This window comes from Podarcis pityusensis (genome assembly GCF_964106645.2).
Source record: "Podarcis pityusensis genome assembly, chromosome: 11".
NCBI classification, from domain to species: Eukaryota; Metazoa; Chordata; class Lepidosauria; order Squamata; family Lacertidae; genus Podarcis; species Podarcis pityusensis.
This window is the reverse complement of record NC_138036.1, coordinates 52,703,723-52,730,194: the sequence shown is the minus strand read 5'-3', so window position 1 is coordinate 52,730,194 and position 26,472 is coordinate 52,703,723. Positions and strand designations below refer to the sequence as shown.

The window sequence follows — 26,472 nt, the reverse complement described above, 5'->3', positions numbered from 1 at the left end:
GACCTTGCCAGGATCCATGGCCAATCCCTTGTCCGACAAGCGGTACCCCAGGAATTCCACCTCCTTGGCATGAAACTGACACTTCTCTAGCTTCACCCACAGCTGATTGGCTTGCAGTCTGCCCAACACTTCCCTGACGTCTTTTACATGCTGCTCCTCAGTCTCTGAATATACTAACACGTCATCTAAGAAGGCCACACAATTCTTGTAAAGCAAAGGCCCCAGGACGTGGTTCATAAACGATTGAAAGCACGCGGAGCCTCCTTGTAGGCCGAAGGGCATAACTAAATATTCAAATGCCCCCAAAGGGGTGAACATGGTGGTTTTCCATTCATCCCCCTTCCTTATTCGTATCAGGTTGTACGCCCCCCTCAGGTCCAGTTTAGTAAAAATCTTTCCCTTCCTGACCCTTGTCAAAATGTCATCAATTCTGGGCATTGGGAAAGTCACTGGTTCTGACACTGCATTTAAGGACCTGAAGTCCACTACAAGCCTGGGTTTGTCCGTGGTTTTTTTTTGTCCACAAAAAACACTGGGCTGCCCCCCACCGCCCTGGACTCTCTGATGAACCCTCTCTTCAGGTTCTTGTCAATGAACTCCTTTAGCTCCTGCATCTCTCTGTCTGACATGGCGTACAGCTTGCCTACAGGGAGCTGTGCCCCAGGGAGTAAATTGATTTGACAGTCAAAGGGCCTATGTGGGGGTAGTTTGTCTGCCTCCCTCTCGCTGAAGACGTTGCTCAGGTCGGCGTATTGTTGGGGAACCTTCCCCTTCTCCGTTACTTCCGTCCCTGCTAGAGTGGCTCTGGCCCCTCCTTGAGCCTCCCGCTCTTTGCAGTGTTCTAGACAATGTGCTGACCCAAAGGAGACCACTCTCTGATGCCAGCCCACTAGCGGATCATGTAACGCTAGCCAGCTCATCCCCAAAATAATGGGAGCTCCTCCCAAGGTAGCCACATTAAACGCTATTAGCTCAGTGTGTCTTGCTACCCTCATTATCATTGGGACGGTCTGCTGGCTGACTTCTCCTCCCAGCAGCTCCCTTCCATCGATCGTGGTCACCTGCAAAGGGTTACTTAAAGGGATAGTCTGTATCTGGTGCTCAGCAGCAAACTCCTTACTCATGAAATTGCAGGAGCTGCCTGAGTCCAATAGCGCCTTTATCTTTAGTGGGTGTCCGTTAGGCAGCTCTAGTAACACCTCTAACACTAGGGCGGGTTTAGGAGGTTCCGGCGTGGGCACTTTCACTGCTCTTTGGCCTGGCTGCTGTGCCCCGACGGTGGCAGCCAGGCGTTGGCTTTTACTTGCTCCGGTACCTTTTCCTCCCTCTCCCCAACAGCTCCCGCCATTCCTTGCCATTCCTTTCTTTGGGGGCAGACTCTGGCAAAATGACCTGGCTGTTGGCAGAGATAACATTTCTTGGCGCCCTTTCCCTCCTTCTTCCGCTCTTCACTGGGCTTTGAAACTGCGCGTGTGCGCGCTGTTCCAATTTCCATCGGCTCTCCCGGCGGGAACGGTGGCTCTGGAATCTCTGGAATGCGAAGCTCCCTCCAACGTTCCCCCTTCCCTTCCCGCCTCTCCAAGGCTCTCGCCTCTTGGCGCGCTCCTATGGTCAGCGCTGATTTGGTCAGCTGGTCCATAGACTCCGCCCTGGGCGCCCGGGAAAGTTCATCCTTTACCGCCGAAGCAAGCCCTTCTTCAAAGAGCATTTGAATGGGTTCCGCCGATAGATCCCACCCCAATTTATGGATCAACATGGTAAACTCTGTCCAGTACTCACGCACAGATCGGCTCCCCTGTTTGCACGCCATTAACTGTCTGCGTACCACTCCCTGCTCAATATCGCTGGAAAACATCAAATCCATAGCACGAAAAAACTTCCTCGTATCCTTCAGGATGTCATTGTTTGTTGCCATCAGGGGCCTCACCCAGTCTTTCGCCCCCTTTTCGAGATGCCGAATCACAAAAGCCACCCGCGATTCCTCGTCGGGAAAGTCATCAAACTGCAGATTAAGGGCATATTGCATCTCTGTCCTAAAGGCATGATAGTCCTTGGCCTCCCCCCCAAACTTCTGCACCAATCCTGGCAACTTTCTGGCGAGCGGGGTGGTTTTCCCCTTCTCTGCATCTTGAGCCCTCCTCTCCTCGAGCCTCGCCGTCTGCAGCGCTAGCTGGACCTCCAATGCCCGGTACCTTTCCTCCAGGCTTGGACCCGCTCCAGCTCCTGCTTCTCCGGTTCCGGCTGGGTTGCTCATGATGCCTTCTCCTGCACAAACTGCTCACAGAGTCTGTTGGAATGCTGTGATGGGACGATGAGCTGCTTGTGCGTAAAATCCAAGTCCCTCAGAGTTTGGTCAAGTTTGCAAACCTCTGTCTGTAACGGAGCCCCTTAAACATGGCTCTGTCAGTCGCTTGCAGATTCCGACAGTGGTTGCTTTCGGAATCGCTTCCAACATAAAAGCTCCTTAACGGAAACACGTCTTCTGGACTCTCTGCGTGACAGTTTCCGGAGAGGAGTGGGTGTCCCTACAGGAGGTCCTGAAACCTCCCCACTGTTCTCGCTGGAAGTGTCTCGGAGCCATCCCTCCTGCTCACTTTCCCTCAGCTCAGCTCTTCTCCCCCTACTGGTTCCCTCTTCAGCTGCTGAGTCTCTCCCAACCTGTGTGAGCCCTTTCACCTCCCTTCCTTCCGATGGCAGTTCCCTGACAACTCTATTTGCGAATGTGATGCACGTTCGCAACCCGCAGGCGCAGGTTGCGATCCGGCGCTTCTGCGCATGCGCGACTGCCGAAACCCGGAAGTAACCCGTTCCGGTACTTCCGAGTTTTGGCAGTCCACAACCCGAAAAAATGCAACCTGGAGTGGACACAACATGAGGTATGACTGTATTGGGCAGCCCTTCCAACAGAGGATAGTTTCAGATAGGGGAAATATCCTTTGACAGCCCCTCAGATTAGAGGACTACCTCCTATAAAGTAGAACACTTGGGCCACTCTACAATCAACTATAAATCACCAGTAAGCACAAGTGATTGGAATCTAAAGGCCTGTTTATCTTTACTGTAGGGTGTTCTTATTTTCTAAACTCCATGAACTTTGAAGCTAACCAAATGACCACAGCTGTTTTTAGCAAGTACATTTCCTTCAGGCGTATTGGCACTGGAGACCAAAGCATTGAAACCAAACATGCGGTCATTCTGATTGTTTGGATAGAAGTCATCCTGCAAGACATTTATTCATTAAAAACTTCATCCTGCTGACCAATTCCTCAGAGAAAATTTTTCACAAGGACTTCACATATCCAAATTTCCTTCCTTTCCCTCTGTGCTCACCCCTGGGTTCTTGCTTTGGAGTTTCGTGTCCGTGGCAGAGAAGCGATACTGGCATTGGTGCCAATTTCGGGCGAAATGTTGCCTGATGTGGGTGTGATTTCACCAAAATCGCATGAGATCTTGTTTGCTCCACAATATCTAAGATTACCTCACTGTCCTGCTGATGGGAACTCTCACTACTCAGAGAAATGGGGTAATATTAAATAGGTGACTATTTTAATCCAAATGCCAGAATCTAAATTTAAAGTAACATTTTAACCCAGCATTAGAAATTTGCAGAGGTGTGGTAAGTAAATGTTGTTTTCAGTGCATACTTCTTCTTTGGCGATCACTTGTAGCCGAGTAAGATTGTGTTCCTGAACATGGTTTTAAAAGTGAGTCCGTAAGTGACTGTGGAGGCCAATTCTGGATCCAAACATTCTTCCACAGTGGGGACATAGGTTTCCAGGTGGGAGTTGATTCACTGTGAGGGTTTGCCAAGCGTGCCTTCCTCTTAGCGCGCTTCTCCCTTTCGTTCTGAGTTCAAGCATCTTCAAAGCCCATGGCACCTTTGGTAAAGGCTGTTCTCCAACTGGAGCGCTCGAAGGCCAGTGTTTCCCAGTTGTCCATGTTTATACTACATTTTTTTCAATTTGCCTTGAGAGAGTCTTTAAACCTCTTTTGTTGACCACCAGCATTACGCTTTCCATTTTTAAGTTCGGAGTAGAGTAGTTGCTTTGGAAGACGATAATCAGGCATCCGCACAACATGACCAGTCCAACAAAGTTGATGTTGAAGAATTATTGCTTTGGCACTGGTGATCTTTGCTCCTTCCGGTACACAAAGATACTGCAAGGCTTAACAGGGGGTGGGGAGTGAATCCAGTAGAGGTGAAAGAGGCTACTTTATGGCAAGACATCCACTATATTGGCTGGGCTCCAAAGAGCCACTCCTGTATGCTGAGACTTCTCCTTTTATTTCCCAACTGCAGCTTCTCTGTACTGCATCACAGATTACTCCTTAAGGTTTCCCATACCCTCCAACGCATCTCCAATGAAAATAGGGACATCCTATTCCATAACAACAACAACAAGTTTATTATTTATACAGCATCCATCTGATTGGGTTGTCCCAGCTGCTTTGGGTAGCTTCCAACATATATAAAAACATTAAAAAATAAACATAAAAAACCTTCCCAGATGTCTTCTAAAGGTTGCATAATTACTTATGCCTTTGGTTCAGGGGGGTCACATAACTCCATACCCTCCAATGAAAATAGGGATGTCCTAAGGGAAAGCAGGACTTTCCGGGATCAAAACAGAAACCAGGACAGCTTCTGTAAATCCAGAACTGTCCCTGAAAAATAGGGACACTTGTAGGGTCTGGTCTCCTGAATTTCTAGATTTGCTGTTAAATACAGCACAGGAGTCAAAGACAAGGCCAGAGTGGGGAGAGTTAGCTCATGGCCAAGGTGTCTTGACTACCAACAGAGTTCCTAAGCAGAAGTCTTGAAGAAAGCGTTGCTTAACATGCTTTCAGATAAAAAGAGACCAGTACAATAAAGAAATCTAAAAACAGAGGAACATTCAAGCCAAATGGCCGTTTGAGTGCTGGCATGGCAAGCAGCAGATGCAGCCATTAATTAGTGTTAATTGCTTCTGTCTAGACACCATGTGAAGGCCAAACCATTGCCTTTTGTTTACCATTTCGAAGTTACCTATATCTGCCAACAGCATTTTTAGGACACCCTCGTTTAGATCGTTTCATTCCACTGAAATTACTTAAACCAAGAATTTAGCACATATGAATCAAAACTGTAGCAGTTCAGCCCAACTTTGAATTAGTTTATCTGCAAACTCACTAATAAAGCAACTAGAAAAATCTGACAAAAAGTATCTAAGAGCATTAAGAATCCAAAGCAAAGCCTTAAGGGACCTGGTAATTTTATTGGGGTCAGACACTGCATTCTGGTAAGCTTCTTATTAGGATGTATTAAGGAAGTAATTAACAGTCTGATCTTGTGCATATTTACATAGGAGGTAACCCTCTTTGCTCAGTGGGACTTGTTTGCAAGCGAGTTACGGTACATAGGTTTGCATCCCTGACTATTTATTTAGTTAATAACCTACCCAATCCCAAAAGTCGAGATACCTTAAAAAAGCATGTTAAAACAAACTGATTATAAAATATATTAAGTGTAAAAAATACCCAAATGTCATGTAAATCAAGCTGAACCTATGTGTCTTAATACGAAATCTCAAATTAATAATAATAATAAAAAACCTGACTTTGTATGCTTCCAAAATATCAGGCATTGGTTTTTCCAGACTGCCCCCTGCAGTGAAATTGTCAGAGACAAATGTTCCATTTGTTTAATAGATAAGATGTGTCTAATGCTTGTTGTGAGACATCCCTGGGAAACCTTTGCATTGTTGTTCACTAGTTGAAACATACGTGGATCATCGGGAGAGCATGAGTTTTTAAGAGAAAATCAGAGAGACACCATACACAAACACTTCATACACATACGCAACACCTGTTTGCAACTGTATGTCTTCATAGCATCAGCCCTTGCTTAATTCTGCAGGCATCTCTCAACCCTTCTTGTCCATAGCTGTCAAGTGTCCCTTATTTGGCGGGACAATCCCTTATCCCAGCGCCATGTCCCGCTGCTGTCCCTTATTGGTGATGTCCCTTAAATAAGCTACTGAAGGTAATGGGGCCCTTTCTATGTCCAGCTGTCCTTTGTCAACAACAAATTGTTGCTGTTTTTTTTGTGTTGAATATATGCTATATGGTAATTTATGGACCTAATAGGTATCTAAAGCCATTTGCACTCAACAAAATATGTATTTTATCAAAGTAATTGTTGATCCCTTATTTTGGCTGCTGATCCCTTATTTTCGAGGCTGCTGGTCCCTTATTTTCAAATCTGTAAGTTGACAGCTATGCTCTTGTAACCCCCCAGGTCTGTAGCAACAAGCCATCATCCATTTTGGACCAGGTCCTCTGGAAGCCCTCTTATTTCTCTTTTCTCTCTAAAACACCTTCTAACTTCAGAATCCAAGCTCTTAGGGAAGGGGTAGACAGCCTGTGGCCCACCAGATGGAGCCTGGAGATGGAGCCCAGACAGTGGCGTGGCGTGGCGTGGGGCAAAGGGATGGTTGCTAGCGCAAGTTAGGAAGGATATTAATTAACAATATATCCTCTCCTGCCACCCTGAACATTCCCACAACTATCACACACAGGTAATACTAGGGGGCTTCCCATAGGCTCGTAGGTTGGACACTGTGAGTACAGGAAGCTAAACCAGATGAGCCCTTGAGCTTATCTAGCAGGGCTCTTAACAAAGAATGTCCCCAAGCCATAGCATTTGAAGATCTGAAGTGTGTCAAGACTGGCAGCTGTATGTTAAGAAATGTTTGACTATCATGTATGCATTCAGCTGGAAAGTTTTTCCAAGATGATGACAATCTCTTTTATAACAACAACAATTTATTTATACCCCGCCCATCTGGCTGGGTTTCCCAGCCACTCTGGGCAGCTTCCAACAAAATATTAAAATACAGTAGTCAATTAAACATTAAAAGCTTCCCTAAACAGGGCTGTCTTCAGATGTCTTCTAAAAATCTGGTAGTTGTTTTTCTCTTTGACATCTGGTGGGAGGGCGTTCCACAGGGCGGGTGCCACCACCGCCAGAAGGCCCTCGGAGCTGGACCTCAGTGTCCAGGCAGAACGATGGGGGTGGAGACACTCCTTCAGGTATACTAGATCCTAGGCCGTTTAGGGCTTTAAAGGTCAGCACCAACACTTTGAATTGTGCCCAGAAACGTACTGGGAACCAATGTAGGCCTTTCAAGACTGGTGTTATGTGGTCTCGGCGGCCGCTCCCAGTCACCAGTCTAGCTGCCTCATTCTGGATTAGCTATAGTTTTAGCAGTGAAGAAAAAAACCTGGTATGGATTTGTCCAAGGTCGCACAGGGTTGAACTATCTCTTCTGGGATTGGGATACAAATGTTTTTAGACCATAAAGCTGTAACGTTACTTGACAGCATGCTATGACAAATCTTCTGGGCATTTTGATGTATAACCTATGTCGTTTGACCTGCAATATGATTTACAGCTTCTAGAGCTACACTGAATCATGTTGACTTGTGCTCTCTCCCCCCCCCTTGCATTCTGCTTAATTCTAAGCACAGTGGTTCGTATGTCATTTCTGAGATGATCTGCATTTGAAAGTACAGCTACTAATGGCCCTTTCAAGTTAGAAAACAAACAAAAACGCTTATCTGAATATGAACTTGTCGTTGTCCATCTTGGAACTGAGAGTAAACAACAGAACGAAGTTCTGCCAATGCTACTGACATGAGAGAGTTGTATTTGATGTAGTTGTACAGAAACAGAAGTCAAGAACTAAAGCCTAATCTAGCATTTTATCTTGGGTATGTTAAAATGGGGCCAGGACGTCACATGCTTCTTGATAGAGAAGCGAGGGAGGGGGGAGTTTGAGAATACATATCTTAATATAAACTTCCATGAGGGTGTAAGTTTCAGAGAAACCCATAGAACCAGAGGTATTGGCCTTCGTCATGTCAGAAACCCTCTTGCTGAAATAGTTTCTTATTTTGCTTTCTATTTAAAGCTATTTTAAATCCTGCTTTATTTTTTTTAAAAAAAACAGTGGGTTGGGTCCAAATTTAAAACAATTCTTGCACAAATCCCCCTGTACCCATTTGTCTGAAATTTGGCAGGATCCATCCCCTCAAAAGGGACGGCTTTGTCTGCCAATAAATATAAGAGGTTCGGATTTATTTATTTATTAAAGAACCCCACTTTGTTAGGTTTTAAAAACTCCTTGCACAAACCCCACCCCCCAACAACTAAGTGCCTGAAATTTGCCAGGCATCAAACTCTCCGATGAGGTTGCTGTGCCTGAAAAGATATTTAAAAATAAGTAAATAAAAATGTGATAGCCGTTTGTTGACTTTTCCTGTTGGGAAAGACATCTGCATTGACTCTTAGCTGAGAATTCTTTCGTAGCATTACATATAGGAATGTTTGTAGCAAAGCTATGGTTACATCAGCGGCGGAGCATATGAATGCGCTGCCCAGGGCAGGCGTGCTCCCGAGAGGGGCGGGACGCTGACGGTGCCCTCCCAGATGCGGGATAGCCGCTCGGGTGCACGGAGCGGCACGTGCGCTGTAGCCAGGAGCGGAGCGAGCCATCCATGGGGGCAGAGCAAGCTGCTGATGGCGGACATTCGGCGTGCCACCCACCTGCAACTCAAGCCTCCACCAGCTGTCAAAATGAAGGTGGAAGGGGGGAATGCAGCTGGCAAAGTGGCGCAGCTCCTCCCCCTTCAAATGTCACTCCCCTCAGCGAAGACACCTGGGTTGGTCCACCCCCACTGCGCCCCCTTCCTGTGCCCCTGGGTTAAAAGGTAAAGGGACCCCTGACCGTTAGGTCCAGTTGTGACTGACTCTGGGGTTGCAGTGCTCATCTCGCCAAAGGAGCCGGCGTACATGTGTCCGGCATGTGTCCAGCATGACTAAGCCGCTTCTGGCGAACCAGAGCAGCGGATGGAAATGCCGTTTACCTTCCCACCAGAGCAGTACCTATTTATCTACTTGCAGTCTGATGTGCTTTCGAACTGCTAGGTTGGCAGGAGCAGGGACCAAGCAACTGGAGCTCACCCTGTTGCAGGGATTCGAACCGCCAGCCTTTTGATCAGCAAGTCCTAGGCTCTGTGGTTTAACCCACAGCGCCACCCGCGTCCCAATGCCCCTGGGTTACATACATGCAAAAATAACCTTGTTTCGTAAAGTCCTTCCACAGAAGGTGCAATGAGTAGCATTTGCCACCAGGGGTTGATTCTTCTCCCGTGTCTTGCTAGTTTTCAAAAAGCTGTGTCAAAAAGCTAGATTTCCCATATCTTCTAGTGAAAACCCACTTCCATCTTTGCTATCTGATATAGCCAGTGAAAGTAAGCTGGGAAAGTCCTTGCTGGGATTCTAGCACCCGATCATATAAACTGCCATCCACGAAGAAACTGGAATGGATAATAAGTTGTTGAGCTTTTTTGCCTGTTTATTTTTCAGGAAAATTGCCAAAAACAACACTGCCGACATGGGTTGATATGCGTCCGGATTTTCCCGGACATTTTTAGCAGTTTCCGCCCAGCCACTGCTTCTGGCTGCAGTATTCCAGGTATGTCCGGGAAATTCCGGATGTATGGCAACCCTATTAAATCTCAAAATTACCCTCAATTTTTAAGAGATGATATAGGATTTGGGGGTTAGTTTGGATGATGCCTATGGATCCCAACCATGCCTGTGGTTTTGCATGCATGCAACTATGTATTCAACATCCAATGTATATATAAATTTGGTTCAAAGCCTTCTATGAGCCAGAAGTACACTTAATCCATTTGTGGGGTGATGAGACTGAATGATACCCTTGCATTCCCCTTGATGATGATCTCTGTGTACTACCGCAAGATAAAAACATATTATCCTAGACTCGATGAATATCCAAGCTTTGGAACTGAGCCTCAGTCAGGAGTTCTGAAACTTTATCATAGTAAATCACCCCTGGGGGAGGTAGGAATATCAAGAAATAGTGTCTCTCCCAAAGGTATGGACATTTCCCATTTGCAACAGACTCAAGCAGGAAATAGTTTGTATCTGCTGTGTGGGCAGCCGAAGCCGCCTCACTTCCTTGTTTTCAAGAACAAGACCATCTCATGGGACAGGCCTGTGTCAGAAAGAGCCAAGGGCAATGTCATGTTTCCCAGGCCAGGCGCTCAAACCTACCTTCTCAGGGAAGGCTAAGTTGTTTCCAACATCCATTGCATAATAGCAGAATTAACCTATCTTTTGGTAGCAGCTGAACTGGGGAAAGCAGGATGGTAACATTTGCATGTTGAGGTCCCCAAGCCAACCCCCAAAGAAATCACAATTCACACAGAAATTTTGTTTAACGTTTTTGGCATAATTTTGGCCACAACTTTATTAAAATGCATAATGTGAGTGGTTGCTTAGGCATTGGTTACGACTATCTGTCCCTGCCCAGGGACAGAACTGACTTCCGCCACCCTGCGAAAGTCAGTAAGGGAAAACATTATGGGGAGAGAATGGAGCTGGGCGACAGGCTCTCACCTCTCCCCGAATGCTCCCAGGGGCTTGTGTGGCCCAAGCCCCTTGCCAGGGATTCGGACAAAAGCATGGCAAACCCCTGGATTCCTTTAATGGAATTCCCTTGCAGCAGCAGCATTGGAGGGGCAGGCACAGCCAATCCATACCCCTCCACCAAGCAATTTTTTAACCAATGCCTAACCGCAACCTTACAAGTTGTGACGATTTGCTACGTAGTAGGCAAAAACCAAATGGCACCAGCCAATCTGCCAGATGGACAAAATTCCTACCGGGCCCCTGCCCCAAGAGCAGACGACCCCATGACAGGCATAGCAAGGTCAAACACAACAGCCCTAAATTAGGGAAGGTAGGCGGGCGATCCAATGTGCGCAGTGAAAAGAGGAAGCTCAACGTTGCGTGTGAGGAATATATAACGTTCGGGCTATTCAGAAATTTGGTAACATCAAAATCTCCCTAACAACCCAGAATAGCCCAGTCACAGTCATGGCCATCTAGACAATCCCGCCCAGCAACCAAAAGGGGGTGTTCTGCTAGACCCCCACTGCAACACGTGCTCTCCATGAAGGAGGACACACTGTTCAAAGAATGTTAAGAAACTTCAGGCTGTGTGTGTGTGTGAGAGTGCGCACATGCACACACACACACACAGGGTTGGATTAACGCGGGTGGCGCTGTGGGTTAAACCACATAGCCTAGGGCTTGCCGATCAGAAGGTCGGCAGTTCGAATCCCCGCGACGGGGTGAGCTCCCATTGCTCTGTCCCTGCTCCTGCCCACCTAGCAGTTTGAAAGCACGTCAAAGTGCAACTAGATAAATAGGTACTGCTCCAGCGGGAAGGTAAACAGCGTTTCCGTGCGCTGCTCTGGTTCGCCAGAAGTGGCTTAGTCATGCTGGCCACATGACCCGGAAGCTGGCTCCCTCGGCCAATAAAGCAAGATGAGCACAGCAACCCCAGAGTCGGTCACGACTGGACCTAATGGTCAGGGGTCCCTTTACCTTTACCTTTTATATATATCTACCGTACTTTCCCGTCTATAAGACACCCCCATGTATAAGATGCCCCCAATTTTTGGAGACTGGAATTTAAGTAAATGGGGGGAGATGGCACAAAGTTGTTGAGATTTTTGGGGAGAGAATTGAGCAGAGTTGTTGAGCTTTTGGGGGGAGGGGGATTACCAAGGGTTGTTGAGCTTTCTTTAGAGGGGAATGATGAAAACCGCTCACACGCACGCGTTGCAAAATCCGCCTCCCGTCTGTCCCCTCGCTGACAGAAGCTGCCAATTGCCTGCCCAATTACTGCAGCATCACCCAGTCAACACCACCCATTGACACAGCAACCAATAACATGCACAATAGCCGCTGACAGCCGCGACAGCAACCAATCAAACGTCCACCCTATGCACTACCCAGGTATAAGATGACCCCAACTTTTAGCATGATTTCTAAGGGAAAAAACATAGTCTTATACACGGAAAAGTATGGTAATTCAAAATATAAACAACAATAATAAACAAAATATTATTTTTCTGAAATGAAACAAAACATACAATAAGATGGAAAATGATGTTTATTTTTCTATATTTGTATAAATAATATATATAATATAATATTTTGTTTTATATGTCCTCCTTCCCAATATGCTTATTTTGCTGAATGGTTTATCAACACACACACACACACACACACACACACACAGAGAGAGAGAGAGAGACACTGTATTTTCCAAAAATATATTGTGCTCAAAGCAATTCACAGAAAAGAGAGATCTGTTCTTATTTCTATTTATTAAGCATCATCTGCTTGTTATCCAAAGGTCTCCAAGTGACTTGCACCGGGGGGGGGGGTATGCAAATGCATTATACCATAGAAAAAACACCTAGATTTTTATACTCGTTTGAGGCAATACTATCCACTCTGAGAGCTAATGAAAGCAATGTTTTCATGCTGTGAAGAAAGAATTTTTAGCACATAATTTCAATAAACCTTTAAATAGCAATGGACATGCTCTCAGGAAGTGCCCATGACTTGTTTTTTTTAAAAAAATATTATAATGATCTTGGGACACAATAGATATTTAACAGCTTTTCGGGTAGGTGCGGGGGAGAGCAAAAAAAATATCTGTAGATAGAGAACATTCTGTGTCCTTTCTATTGTTCAGTCCAAACAAAAAAAGCAGACTAAAGGGTAAAGCTGTCTTTTTTACTCAAATTGGTTCTGTGCAGCAGCTGAGCTTGTCTTTGCCAGACGTTTAGACTAGGGGTTACATCCAGCTCTCTGTTTTCTGGAGCTCTGTGGGTGCAATAAGACTTCCATTTCCCCTCCTCCTTTCTGCCTATCCCAAAGTGAACTTTAGGGTTTTTTGTACATGTTTATTTTTCTATCCAAAGGCCAGGACAAACTTCTAGCAATGGTATTAATACAGTGGTACCTCGGGTTAAGTACTTAATTCATTCTGGAGGTCCGTTCTTAAACCTGAAACTGTTCTTAACTTGAAGCACCACTTTAGCTAATGGGGCCTCCTGCTGCTGCCGTGCCACCGGAGCACGATTTCGGTTCTCATCCTGAAGCAAAATTCTTAACCCGAGGTAATATTTCTGGGTTAGCGGAGTCTGTAACCTGAAGCATATGTAACCTGGAGCATATGTAACCCGAGGTACCACTGTACAGTGGTACCTCGGGATGCGAATGGGATCCGTTCCGGAGCCCCGTTCGCATCCTGAACAGAACGCAAGACGCGATGGCGCGTTTGCATGTGCACGGGTCGCGTTTCGCCGCTTCCGCGCATGCGCGTGACATCATTTTGAGCGTCTGCGCGAGCGGCGAAACCCGGAAGTAACGCATTCCATTACTTCCGGGTTGCCGTGGAGCACAACTCGAATGCGCTCAACCCGAAGCGCATTCAACTCAAGGTATGACTGTACAGTCATACCTTGGAAGTAAAACGGAAACCGTTCTGGAAATCAGTTCAACTTCCAAAACGTTTGGAAACCAAAGCACAGCTTCCGAATGGCTGCAGGAAACTCCTGCAGCCAATCAGAAGCCCCACCAGATGTTAGGCTTCCAAAAGCAGTTCGCAAACTGGAACAGTCACTTCCAGGTTTGCAGCGTTCAGGAGCCAAAACGTCCAGGAACTAAACTGTTCGAAAACCAAGGTATGACTGTAATGTAATTTTAAAGCTTCCATTTCTCTTCCATAAAGTGCTGAAATCTGGAAGTGAGCAACTTTCGAATGAGCTGTTGTGGTCCAGCATATCTGAAGGTTACCGGGTTGGGAGAAACTGCTTTATACGGGGAGGGGGAACCTGATTTTTTTCCAAAGGGCATATGGTCCCAGAACCCAGGTTTCTAAGAACCCAGGTCCTAAAGACTTGATCCAACAAGTGGCAAGCGGAATCAAACTAATCTTTCTGGTCCTCTGTTCATGATTTCCCAGTACAGTCGTACCTTGGTTTTAGAACAGCCTAGTTCTCGAACATTTTGGCTCCTGAACACCACAAATCCAGAAGTGATTTTTCTGGTTTGCAAACTATTTTTGGAAGCTGAACATCCGATGGGGCTTCCGTGGCTTCTGATTGGCTGGAGGAACTTCCTCCAGCCAATCGGAAGCTGTGCTTTGGTTTTCAAACATTTTCAAAAACCTGTTCTACTTCCAAGGTACGGCTGCACACTACATTCAGCAATGAATGTGGTCAAAATATTCTTCTCAAATTCCAAGGGTGTGGGTATTCCACATCTCTCAATTTCTGCACACTGTCACATCTGATTGCAAGGAAGGAAGAAATGATTACAGCTGTCTTCTGCAGTAACCTGAAGGCTTTGTCTCCGATCAATCCCACAGAGGATACCGTGAACCAGGTAGAAAAGAACGCATCTGGGAAAGCAAACAAACTATGCTCAACATTCTCCACACATCCATTCCCATAATCATTTCACATGCTCAAGTTCCATATTGTTTGAAAGATGGAGAACTGGATCAGAGAAGGGGTTTTTTCCCCCCATTTAAAAATGCATTAAAGTCCCTGAACACATGAGATTGATTAGGTGAAGTCCATTTGCCTGATTTTGTTTCCAAGGGAAATGTGAAGCGATTATTGTGAGTTCCTGCAGAGGAGCATTCATCTAAAATTCTTCTCAGGCTCATTTATCTCCAAACAGCTGCTAAATGGATATACCTGGAATGAAGCCACATTAAACAGCAGCTCTTAAGAAACAGCATCATTTCCTTTTCTTCAGGGCTAGCAATTTTTATTTTTTATTTTTATTTTTAAAAATACACTCAAACGCTGCAAAGAAATTGGTTGAAACATATTCTATTTTAAGACATACCACATCACCCTCATGTTGTTGTAGGGTTCTAACTGATATGGCAGGTTCAAAAGTTTGACTAAACGTTCGTGAAATAAGCTTACTTTATTTATATTGCTCATAAAGGAATTTAAGACTCTCTGGCTAAGGTCTTGTGAGCATATTACATTTTTGCAGTGATTGACTATGTGATAAATAGCATTTTCCCTGGGGGTCATTGCCATCCTTTCCCTAAATAAAGATGGGTTGCGGTTTCTTCCGGGAGGGGGGATTTTTGCTTGGTTTCAGTGAATTGCTTCCAGATTCTAATTAGGACCAAACCAAACCAAATAACTTTATCGTACTAGCCATTGGCCTTGACAAATCTGAATCAAAAATAAATGCACGTAAAGAGATGCAGCGCCACAAATAATAGTCTCTGTTTAGATCTCTGCGTCTCCCTTACAGTTTAATTAGGACAAAAGGTATGTTTCCTTGAAGAAGAAAAACAGTTACTTCTTGGTAGAGCTACAAGATGCAAACTCTGAATCAGAGGTTTGTGATTGCACCAAAGGGACGTGGGTGGCGCTGTGGGTTAAACCACAGAGCCGAGGACTTGCCGATCAGAAGGTCGGCGGTTCAAATCCCCACGACGGGGTGAGCTCCTGTTGCTCGGTCCCTGCTCCTGCCAACCTATCAGTTCGAAAGCATGTAAAGTGCAAGTAGATAAATAGGTACCACTCCGGCAGCAAGGTAAACGGTGTTTCCGTGCACTGCTCTGGTTCGCCAGAAGCGGCTTAGTCATGCTGGCCACATGACCCGGAAGCTGTACACCGGCTCCCTCAGCCAATAAAGTGAGATGAGCGCCACAACCCCAGAGTCGGCTACGACTGGATCTAATGGTCAGGGGTCCCTTTACCCTTTACCTTTTAATTGCACCAAAATACATAGGGACTTAAGGTGAAATTCAACTAAATTTTCTCACTACCACAAGGATTAGTGCTGGAACAAGAGGATTTTCCCACCCTCTCCTCCCACCATGGGTGCCTTCCAAATCTGCCCCAAAGGGTCCGGTGAACCCCCAGAACAGATATAGGGGTACAAAGGAGAGGAGAGAGGTAGAACATTACATTGTGCAAGAAACAAATCCTTGTGCTGACGGAACGTTCACCTTAGCACTATATTGAATTATAGCCCTTAATTTAATCCAGTTCCACTAAAGGCTTGCATTATTAGATCAGATCAGTACATCAGGCAAGCTGCAGGTTGAAGGAATCAGCAAATACATGAGAAGTTAAATGCATGGCTAAGCATGAGCTAAGAGGTTGAGCCAACAAGTGGCATGTCCCTGCAGCTTCCTTTTGAAGAGTGGGGCAGAAACAGCTCCTTGCATGGTAAGCAGCTGGTGTCCTAAGACTGGGTAAGCAGACATGCCCTCCTTTGAGTGGGATGATCCTGTGAGGCATGTTTATACTGGACTCTGGCATCTCCATGTCCCTGGAAATGGAGGCACAGTTGGGGTCAGCTCAGCACTAGGCTTGCTCTCAGTTGCCTCCTGTCAGGAATGAGCCAGCTCCAAGCGAAGGTTTGCAGCCAACTGCAGAAAGCAGCCAGGAACAGAGAGGCTTAGATGTTAGTCAAACAGGTAGCTGCAGACTACGGCTCTTCCTGACCTTGATGGACTGGCTGATAAGGCAGTAGCTGAGAGCAGGCTAGAACGCAGTCAAAGCTCACAGGAAGCACAAAAAGGCACGAACAGTCTCAGAGACAGCCTCTCAGAAAAGGAAGAGGTGGGAGCTGTTCCACTAAGTCTGAAGAGTCCGTGAATGGGAGGGCTGTTAGATAGGAAGCAAAACAAGAGACGTAAGGGTCGTAAGTTCGATATCTTCTGTCATCCCTGGAAGGAGTCTTCAGAAGGGTCATCTTGAGTAATGATGCCGGAGGCTTTGTTAGAGCCGTCCAGAGCTATCTGTTTGTTTTTGCAGTAAATCCTCCTTTTTAATTACCTACGCTTACTGTGTTATTTAGCTGGGAACCTGGACTCCTCACACCTTCCCTAAAAGTGGAGCCTCCTCACTGATGGGGAGGCATCAGTGTTTTTAATATTTTGTTGGGAGCTGCCCAGAATGACTGGGGCAACCCAGTCAGATGGGCAGCATATGAATAATAAAATTATTATTGTGGTGGTGGTGGTGGTGGTGTTATGGAAATGAAGGGGTAGAATGCTGAAACTCTATGGGGCTCTATGGGAGTAACTAATACATTATTAAAGATAATCTATTAGTGCAGATGTTGTACTCAAAGAGTTCATTGAGAGTTGCAAGTTAAAGTAATTGCCATTGGCCTGGCTGCTCTGATACAGAGAAATGTTTCTTATAAATTCCAAGGTCCATAATCTGCTGACATAAAAATAAACCGTAGCATGCTTGACTCTAATTAATGCATGCAGGGGTTAAGACCATAGAGTAAGCTGTCCAGCTAGGCTTAGCTAGGTCACACCTTGGGAGGAAGGGTCACTAAACTCTTTGTACTCTTTTTCCTCCCACCATGTGAACCCGACCAGGAAGGACATCTGGGCTGGTTGCTCCAAGTCAGGACCGCATGGCTTTAGCAAGCCATATTTGTATTTCTATACAGTGGTACCTTGGGTTAAGTACTTAATTCATTCTGGAGGTCCGTTCTTAACCTGAAACTGTTCTTAACTTGAACCACTGTAAAAATAATTTAGAATCACAGTCTTAGAGTTGGAATGGACCCAAGGGCCATCTAGTCCAGCCCCCTGAAATGCAGGAATCTCAACTAAAGCATCTATGATAGACGGCCATCCAACATCTGCTTAAAAACCTCCAAGGAAGGAGAGTCCACCACCTCTTGTGGGAGTCTATTCCACTGCCGAACAGCTATTACTCTGAACAAACACAAGCAATATGTCAGCTAATCATATACTGACAATATTTTTATAACACTATACTGCATCAAAATTCATAAACAGAAGACATATGTGCATGGAGTCACAAACTAATAAGAATCAGATAAATGTTCCATCACCAGGAATGGTAGGATTCGTAAGTCACTGTCAAGGATCACTGAAATAGAGGCAGAATGCCTTTCCACAGTCAATATCCTATCCAAAATATAGCCTGAAGTGAGTTGGAACACGGTGGTGCTATGGGCACAACACTACAAATGTGAGATGATGGGTGCTCCAAACAGCTCTTACTGTCAGAAAGTTTTTCTGAAGGCTTACGGTAGTTGGAATCTCCTTTCTTGTAACTTGAAACCATTGGTTCAAGTCCTACCATCCAGATCAGGAGAAAACAAGCAGCCCCCTCTTCCCTTTGACAGCCCTTAAGATATTTGAAGATGGGGCTCCAATTAACATTTGCAAAAAAGCCTGAAGCATTTTTGTTAGGGATTGTAGGGAAAGACCTGCCAAGGAAATTGAAATACATCTTCATGTATGCGACAACGGCAGCAAGAGTCTTAATAGCACAAGGATGGAAGAATGAAGAAATCCCGACCAAAGAACTGTGGCAAGAGAAACTGATGGGCTATGTGGAATTGGTGAAGTTGACACATAAACTACGTGATAAGGACAACTTTGACTTTAAAGAAGAATGGGAACCTTTTACAAAGTACTTAAAGAAACAACAAAATGCACTGGACTCCTTGGCAGGTTTTGAATAAACACTCACAAACTTTTTATTGGTAACATATAGATAAATAAATTAAGGATCTTTACAATTTTATAACATGCAGAGAATAACATGTGCTGAAAAACCAGAGAGAGAATCTGAGTGAAGTCCGGGGGGGGGAGAGGGTGAGTTTTTCTTTCTTGGGGAGCGGGGAGGGGAAAATGGGGAGAAAAAATGAGGATGACGTGTTTTTGATGAACTCTTATGTTGAAATTCCTAATAAAAAATATTTAAAAAAAAAGATATTTGAAGATGGCTATCATATCATATCATATCATATCATATCATATCATATCATATCGAAGGCTGATTGCCGAAGAATTGATGCTTTTGAATTATGGTGCTGGAGGAGACTCTTGAGAGTCCCAGGGACTGCAAGAAGAACAAACCTATCCATTCTGAAGGAAATCAGCCCTGAGTGCTCACTGGAAGGACAGATCGTGAAGCTGAGGCTCCAATACTTTGGCCACCTCATGAGAAGAGAAGACTCCCTGGAAAAGACCCTGATGTTGGGAAAGATGGAGGGCACAAGGAAAAGGGGACGACAGAGGACGAGATGGTTGGACAGTGTTTTCGAAGCTACCAGCAAGAGTTTGACCAAACTGCGGTAGGCAGTGGAAGACAGAAGTGCCTGGCGTGCTCTGGTCCATGGGGTCACGAAGAGTCAGACACGACTAAACGACTAAACAACAATCATATCTCCTCTCAGTCTCCTCTTTTCCAGGCTAAACACACCCCGCTCCTTCGAGTGTTCCTCCTAAGGCTTAGTTTCCAGACCCTTGATCATTCGGTTGCCTTCCTCTGCACACGTTCTGGAAACATTTGCAATTTTTGAAACTAAATTATCTGCCTGTCTTTTCTTGCTGCTGTATAGAAAAGCACGTGAAGCTGACCTTTGAAGAGATGGTTGAGTAAGCCATTTAAAACTTACTAAACGTGTGGTCTCTTTCTAGGCTAACAGAAGTGGGTAACTTTGGAAGAAACGCAGAAGGGGATATTTTAAAGGTTTAGCGGTCTATATTTCCAGGTTTACTTTGCTGCATGTTTTCTGATTTAAAAATCTCTGCTGGGGTTCTCAAGAGTACTTGCTCCAAACCTGGATCTAGGCATCCTTTTATTCTTTAACCAAACTATCAAAACCCAACTAGACAGACAACTGTCTTAAGATAAAAGGCAAAGTTAAGCACTAGCAAATTGGGCCTTGGAGAAACCTCAGCGTGTGCTGTTTTCTGGAACCCACAATGGTAGCTTAATTCAAGGAGCTGGAAAATGCGTACCACAAACCACTTCATTTAGGACAGGCAATGTTCCAACAGTATCCCAGCTCTCTCGATTCCAGTGCCAATTCTCTATTCTTATTCCTGTTGTCTCCATTGCATTCTCCTATCCCATCCAAATACTTGTCATTTGATTTTATTTCCTCTATCCTTTGACTATACTTCCTCAACAAGTCCCATTTCCAACAATCGTCCACTTCCAATGTAACATTTTGTACTCACTCACTCACTGATCGATTGGCTTTTGTATCTCCCTTCCCATCAAAATGGTCCTGAAGAGCTTTTAGGAGGCTTTTAAAAGGAATGACACAGGCACCAAATACACAGAGATGTCACAAGGGAACATTTCCCCATTGGATTCATACCTGTGACCTTAGATTTCAGTCAGGCTCTGCCCTTTGATACACACCAAAGCAGCTCAAAATGTAAGTGGTCGATGGATGTGGTGGTATGATCAGAACAAATAGTGAACTTACAAAACCAAGGCTGAAGAGGATTTGTGTATGTGTTTAATAATAATAATAATAATAATAATAATAATAATAATAATAATTTATTATTTATACCCCGCCCATCTGGCTGGGTTTCCCCAGCCACCCTGGGTGGCTTCCAACAGAATATTAAAATACAATAACCTATTAAACATTAAAAGCTTCCCTAAACAGGGCTGCCTTTAGATGTCTTCTAAAAGTTTGGTAGTTATTTTTCTCTTTGACATCTGGTGGGAGGGCGTTCCACAGGGCGGGTGCCACTACCGAGAAGGCCCTCTGCCTGGTTCCCTTTAACTTGGCTTCTCGCAGCGAGGGAACCACCAGAAGGCCCTTGGTGCTGGACCTCAGTGACCGGGCTGAACGATGGGGGTGGAGACGCTCCTTCAGGTATACTGGACCGAGGTCATTTAGGGCTTTAAAGGTCAGCACCAACACTTTGAATTGAGATCGGAAAAGTACTGGGAGCCAATGTAGGTCTTTCAAGACCGGTGTTATATGGTCTCGGTGGTAACTTTGAAAGAAGTTTAGGACTCCCCCTTCCCTGATCTGATTTGGGGCCTAATCTGGGATTTCCTGCTGGGAAAGGTGTGTGCAGCCAAAGCACAGTGTGGGACTATTTGAAAGTCCTTTTGCAAACTGCCTCTCCTTCTCCCCCACCCACCATCCCACCGTACCCGAGGGTGACCCTGGGCTGTCTTAATCCAACGCTGCTGAAGCCTGATTCCACCTGAATCAGCTCAATTCTGTTCAGAGCCAGTGTGGTATAGTGGTTAAGAGCGGTGGACTCCTAATCTGGTGAACCGGGTTCGCGTCTCCGCTCCTCCACATGCAGCTGCTGGGTGACCTTGGGCCAGTCACACTTCTCTGAAGTCTCTCAGCCTCACTCACCTCACAGAGTGTCTGTTGTGGGGGAGGAAGGGAAAGGAGAATGTTAGCCGCTTTGAGACTCCTTCAGGTAATGATAAAGCGGGATATCAAATCCAAACTCCTCCTCCTCCTCTTCTTCTTCTTCTTCTTCTTCTTCTTCTTCTTCTTCTTCTTCTTCTTCTTCTAAATCTTGTGCACAACCAGTGCTATTTTTCTAGAAAAAGAGGTGCCTGAGCTCACCATGAACTTCGCCCTTGTTCTCTTATAATAGCAATGGCTGAGAGGTGCCAGAACTGATTTCCAGTGAGTTCCAGCTGGAAAAAAAACCCTGTGCACAACCCTAGATTTATTTGCCCAAGGCTCTGAACCCAGCTTTCGTTAAAGTTGCAATCATGTTAAGTGTCCTGGTGGAGAAAGAGGAAGAAAAGAGAATGGAGAATAATTTGGGGGCTTGAAACACTCCTCTCTTTTGAGGTGGGTTTTTGTGAGCCCCCAAGGCTCTTATCTGAACTAACAGAATTTCTCTGGGACCCTACAATTAGCTAGGTTACTTAATATAACACCATGCTGCTAGATGGAGCCATGCGGTATTCCGAAACACCCTAAAGAAAAAGCAAGCTTTTTAAAAGGTGAGTTGCCGGAGCTCTTCTGCAGCTTCCCATTAATCTGCTGCTTGGGTGGGCTTCTGGAGAGGACATTACGAAATGGCAAATATATGCGGAAGGACATATTGAGGAATAACCTTGCAGAAGGAAGGGACCTTGCAGTTCTGTGGGAATTAGCTGCTTGACCATCTAGTCAAGTCCAATGCAATTAAACTGAAGCGATTTTAGAGATTTAATTAGTTTTTACTATTGGGCACTGTATCTTGAAAGCCGCTTACAGAATATTGTAGTTAAGCAGTATATAAATTGCTCAGCCAAACAAACAAACAAGCAAACAAACAAACAAACAAACAAACAAACAAACAGCTAGCTAGCTAGCACAGTTCCTCCTCTATGCATGCTGGTTGAACTTGTATAGCAACCATAGTGGAGATGGTCAGGACCACAGTTTCCTGCTCGCCTCTATGCTTCTTTACATTACGTGCGTAGAAAGGTGCTCTGTACTCATGAATACCATTACGTCTTGCAGTTCCACCCCCTCTTCTGTTACTTCCTGTGGAGACGAGGAGACAACCAGAACAAAATTCCTTTTTGAAAGGTGATGGGAAAAAGAGAATTTTATTTGAGATGGGAGATCCCAAAGTGGTGACTTAGCAGGAAAATGAATGGGCGTGATTAATGGGTTGAAACATCATTTGTGCTGTACAATGGCCCAGCGTGTCCACGCAGTAACACTCCCCCCAAAGGAGCCCTTTAGACAAATTCACACACTTTGCAGCCTCTGATGCAGTGATGCATTCTGCTGGAACTGGTCTCACAGTGGATCTTTTCAGCCGTGCTGTCAGTGTGCCCGAAATCTGTGCAGCCTTCCCAGAATTCAGCGTCCCTAACACGGTCAGCTTGGCCTCTGGCAAGGGTCTACTGTGGAGTAAAAGTCAGAGACTAGCAGTGCATTGGCTTTGCTCTGAGGCTACTGTTTCAACAACAACAACAGGCTAAAATAGCAGCTTCGCACATGGTGTTTGTGCTGCCCCTATTGGCCCCTTGAGATATTTCAGTAAATGCAAGGAGCGATGCTAAACTCAATGGAGGCAGCAGAAAAGTGCCAAGAATTGGACAAACTTTTTGTTCTCGTATGTGTGTGTGTGTGTGTGTGTGTGTGTGTGTGTGTGTGTGTTTTGAAAAATCTATTGTAGCTATTTCTGATTTTTAAAAAACCAAAAACATTAAATGGGTTCCTTTAGTTCAGGGATGACCCCTTCAGATGCCAGCTTCCATTAGCCCCATTCAGCATAGCTGATGGTCAGAGGAGATGTGGTCCATGCTTTTTAACCACCAGCTTAAAACAATATAAAGATGATCAACGCTGGCTGAATCAAACCAGATTCACACCGTTTTAACAGCAGCAGCTGGACCAATTTGAGGCAAAGGTTTACAGGGACCCAAAAGGCAAGAGGTGGGAGGAATGGAAGAGGAGAAGAAGCATGGTGCTGATAATGCCCGGGTTGCAGGATCAATGCATATTCTGCATTGCAGGGGGTTGGATTGGACCAGGCTTCTTCAACCTCGGCCCTCCAGATGTTTTTGGCCTACAACTCCCATGATGCCTAGCTAGCAGGACCAGTGGTCAGGGATGATGAGAATTGTAGACTCAAAATATCTGGAGGGACGAGGTTGAGGAAGCCTGGATTGGACTCTACAAAATGAGGATGCAGGAATAATGAGAGGAGAAGTTGGAAGGGGAAGTTCCAGGTTCAATTTCTGGCACTTTCAGTTTAAAAAGGAAGAAGGTATCAGGGGCTGGGAGAGACCCTCTGGGCCTGAGACTCTATTATCTAGCAGTCAAGATAGGCAATACTGAGCTACAGTATATGAACAAATTGCCAGACCTGCTACGAGGCCAGTTTGCATGTTTCTGTGACATACTAAGCCAATGTTGCTTTTCCATTAGACAGAGGTGCCACACAATCCTAATACTTTACTCAGGTTCAATGCAGTTTATGAGCATCAGAAGATTCCTGCTTCTTCAGGCCAAATGTCCAGCATCATGATCTCACCATGGTCAGTCAAATGCCCATGGGAAGGCCAAAAGTAGAACAGGAGCACAATAGCACTTTCCCTGGTTGTGCGGTCCCAGAAACTGGTACTCAAGAAGGCTACTTGTAACCTTCTCCCTGAATTTGTCTAATCCTCTTTTAAAGCCAGCCAAGTTGGTGGACATCACTGTCTCCTATGGGAGCAGATTCCATCATGTCACACTATCTGCTGTGTGAAGAAGCAATTCCACCATGCATAATTTTACACATCCCTATCCGGTCTCCTTTTACTTTACTTTCCTCTAAACTAAAAAGCCTCCGATTGTGGCTACTTTTCCTTATAGAAGAGATGCTCCAAACCTTGATCTTTCCGATTGCTCCCTTTTCGAACCTTTCTCAGCTCTACAATATGCTTTTCGGGGAGGGGTGAGCAGATCTCTACACAGTACTCCAGATGTGGTGGCACCATAGAATTTCATAGTGACGTTATGATACCAACAGTTTTATTTTCAATTCCTTTTCTGTGCCCCTGAAGGACCAGGTGCGCAGCCTGGGAATCATTTTGGACTCACAGCTGTCCATGAAGGCGCAGGTCAATTCTGTGTCCAGGACAGCTGTTTACCAGCTCCACCTGGTACACAGGCTGAGACCCTACCTGCCCGCAAACTGTCTCGCCAAAGTGGTCTAGTTAAAAACTAGAAACTAATCCAGAATGCGGCTGCCAGACTGGTGACTGGCAGTAGCCACTGGGACCATATAACACCAGTCCTGAAAGACCTACATTGGCTCCCAGTACATTTCTTTTTTTTTTTAAATCATATTTATTAAAGTTTCCAAAGATATAGAAATACAAAGAAAAAAGAAAAGGAAAAAAAGATATTTAAAACCTTACTTTCATTGCCTACTTTCTTGGACTCCCCCCCTCCCCCCCCAACTGTATTCCCCTTTCCTTAATTTGGTTCTACAAGCTCTCACTCCCAATTTGAAGCTTAATTTGTTTAACCCACTATCCAAATTGAATTGTACAAATCTTACACCGTCCCACATCATTAACAAGAAAGAAAAAAAAGATTTTCCCCAAGATCCACCCCAGTTCCTTCCACGAATTCCCTTTTTTTAAACACGTCCAATCAAAATAAAATGACATGCGTAAGTTATATAAAGAAATAGAAAATAAGAGATATAAAAAAATTCAAAAGATTGTTACACAGCCTTTGGATTCCAAATCTCCCCCCCCCCTTCCCCAGTTTGAATTCCCCATGTCCATCAGTCTATACATTATCAGCCTGGAAGTCTCAATTCATGGCCAAATTTCTCCCCAATTCCATCTTGCCGGTTTTCTTTTAATTTATTAATTTTAATGATATTTAACTTCAAGTGTCCAATCTAACAAAGGCCTTTAATTTCCTTGATCTTTACCACTCCTCCCATTGTTCTTTCCGTGTCGTAATCAGTCCTTTGTTCTTCTTATTCCTCACTTTCTCAGGTTTCTTGTCCTGTTCAGCTGCTAAAACTTTCTTATTCAGAAATCTGGTATCTCTACAGAGGTTTGTTATTCAGGAACAAAAACTTACGTCCAGTCCCTTCCTTTCTTCAATAGAAAATTCTATTGTCTCCTTTAATGTAAATACCTCTGTAGACAAAATACTATTTCAGTTTTGCAGCTTTCCCAGAAGATAACAAGTCCTGTGCAAATCCCGGAGTATTTTTACACTTACGACCGTTCTTGTAATGTCCCAATACCCCTCTAGGGGGATTATAATAACTTTGTATCCTCTGATCCAAAAGTCAAATTGTTGTTCCTTATTTTCCAACAGTTTGTATCCATATTATAGCAAAATGTAACAAAATTAACCAGCAAAGTCCTCGTAACAAAGTCCTCTTTATATTCTCCAGCTTTGACAGCTACTTTGACAGCTGTCAAAGTCTCCGTCTCTCTTCACCAGGCTCCGCGGATCGCCCCGGTTCCCGGGGGGGGGTTGCATTTTCCTTCTCCCCCTCCACTCTTCTCCTCCAGCACAGTTCTTATAATTTCCCATCGTGGAATTAATGATTTTTATCAGAAATATACTTCCCTTTGGACCTTGGTTGCTCAGTCCTTGTTTGGAATGCTTACAGTAGGGGGGGGGATTGACTTCCTTTTTAAATCGCCCCCGCTCGTGCCAAATCCGAAATTTTGAACCCGGTTTCCCAATTACTCACGGGTTGTTGTTAATAGTCCAAATTTTCAATGGAAGAAGCCAGCGCTCTCCGTCGAATGGCATGCGGCTGCGCTCGGCAGGGAAAGCAGAAGACTCAAAGCACCACGCCGCTCCCCGGCACCCGATCCGAAGCCTTTAAAAAGGCTCCTTCACGAGTCGGGAGGGCGCTAATGGTGCAAGCCGAGTCACCCATGTCCACGGACTCCGTGCCCGTGGTTTTTAAGGGTCCCCGCGTCGCCGGCGCGGTAGGACCCAGCCCCTGCCGAGCAGACTCCCTCCGGAGCTCGGAGGGAGTCCGCCATTCGGCGATGGCGCCAACCCGGAAGTCCTGGCTCCCAGTACATTTCTGAGCACAATTCAAAGTGTTGGTGCTGACCTTTAAAGCCCTAAACGACCTCGGCCCAGTATACCTGAAGGAGCATCTCCACCCCCATTGTTCAGCCTAGAACAGAAGTCCAGCTCCGAGGGCCTTCTGGCAGTTCCCTCACCACGAGAAGCGAGGTTACGGGGAACCAGGCAGAGGGCCTTCTTGGTAGTGGCACCAGTCCTGT

The 26,472-nt window shown here is 45.2% G+C and overlaps 1 protein-coding gene and 1 long non-coding RNA gene across 2 annotated transcripts in view; one reads left to right on the top strand and one right to left on the bottom strand.

Annotated features, from left to right (window-relative positions):
- Positions 1–4,091, bottom strand: part of LOC308458463 — a 229,277-nt gene extending 225,186 nt beyond the window's left edge. Inside the window, exon 1 of the long non-coding RNA XR_013977442.1 lies at positions 3,986–4,091. This is a non-coding gene — a long non-coding RNA (uncharacterized lncRNA). The remainder of the gene's footprint in view (positions 1–3,985) is intronic.
- The window catches only part of S1PR3 (sphingosine-1-phosphate receptor 3), an 81,050-nt gene that overhangs the window by 34,093 nt on the left and 20,485 nt on the right, over positions 1–26,472 (top strand). The gene's annotated exons all lie outside the window — the stretch shown is intronic.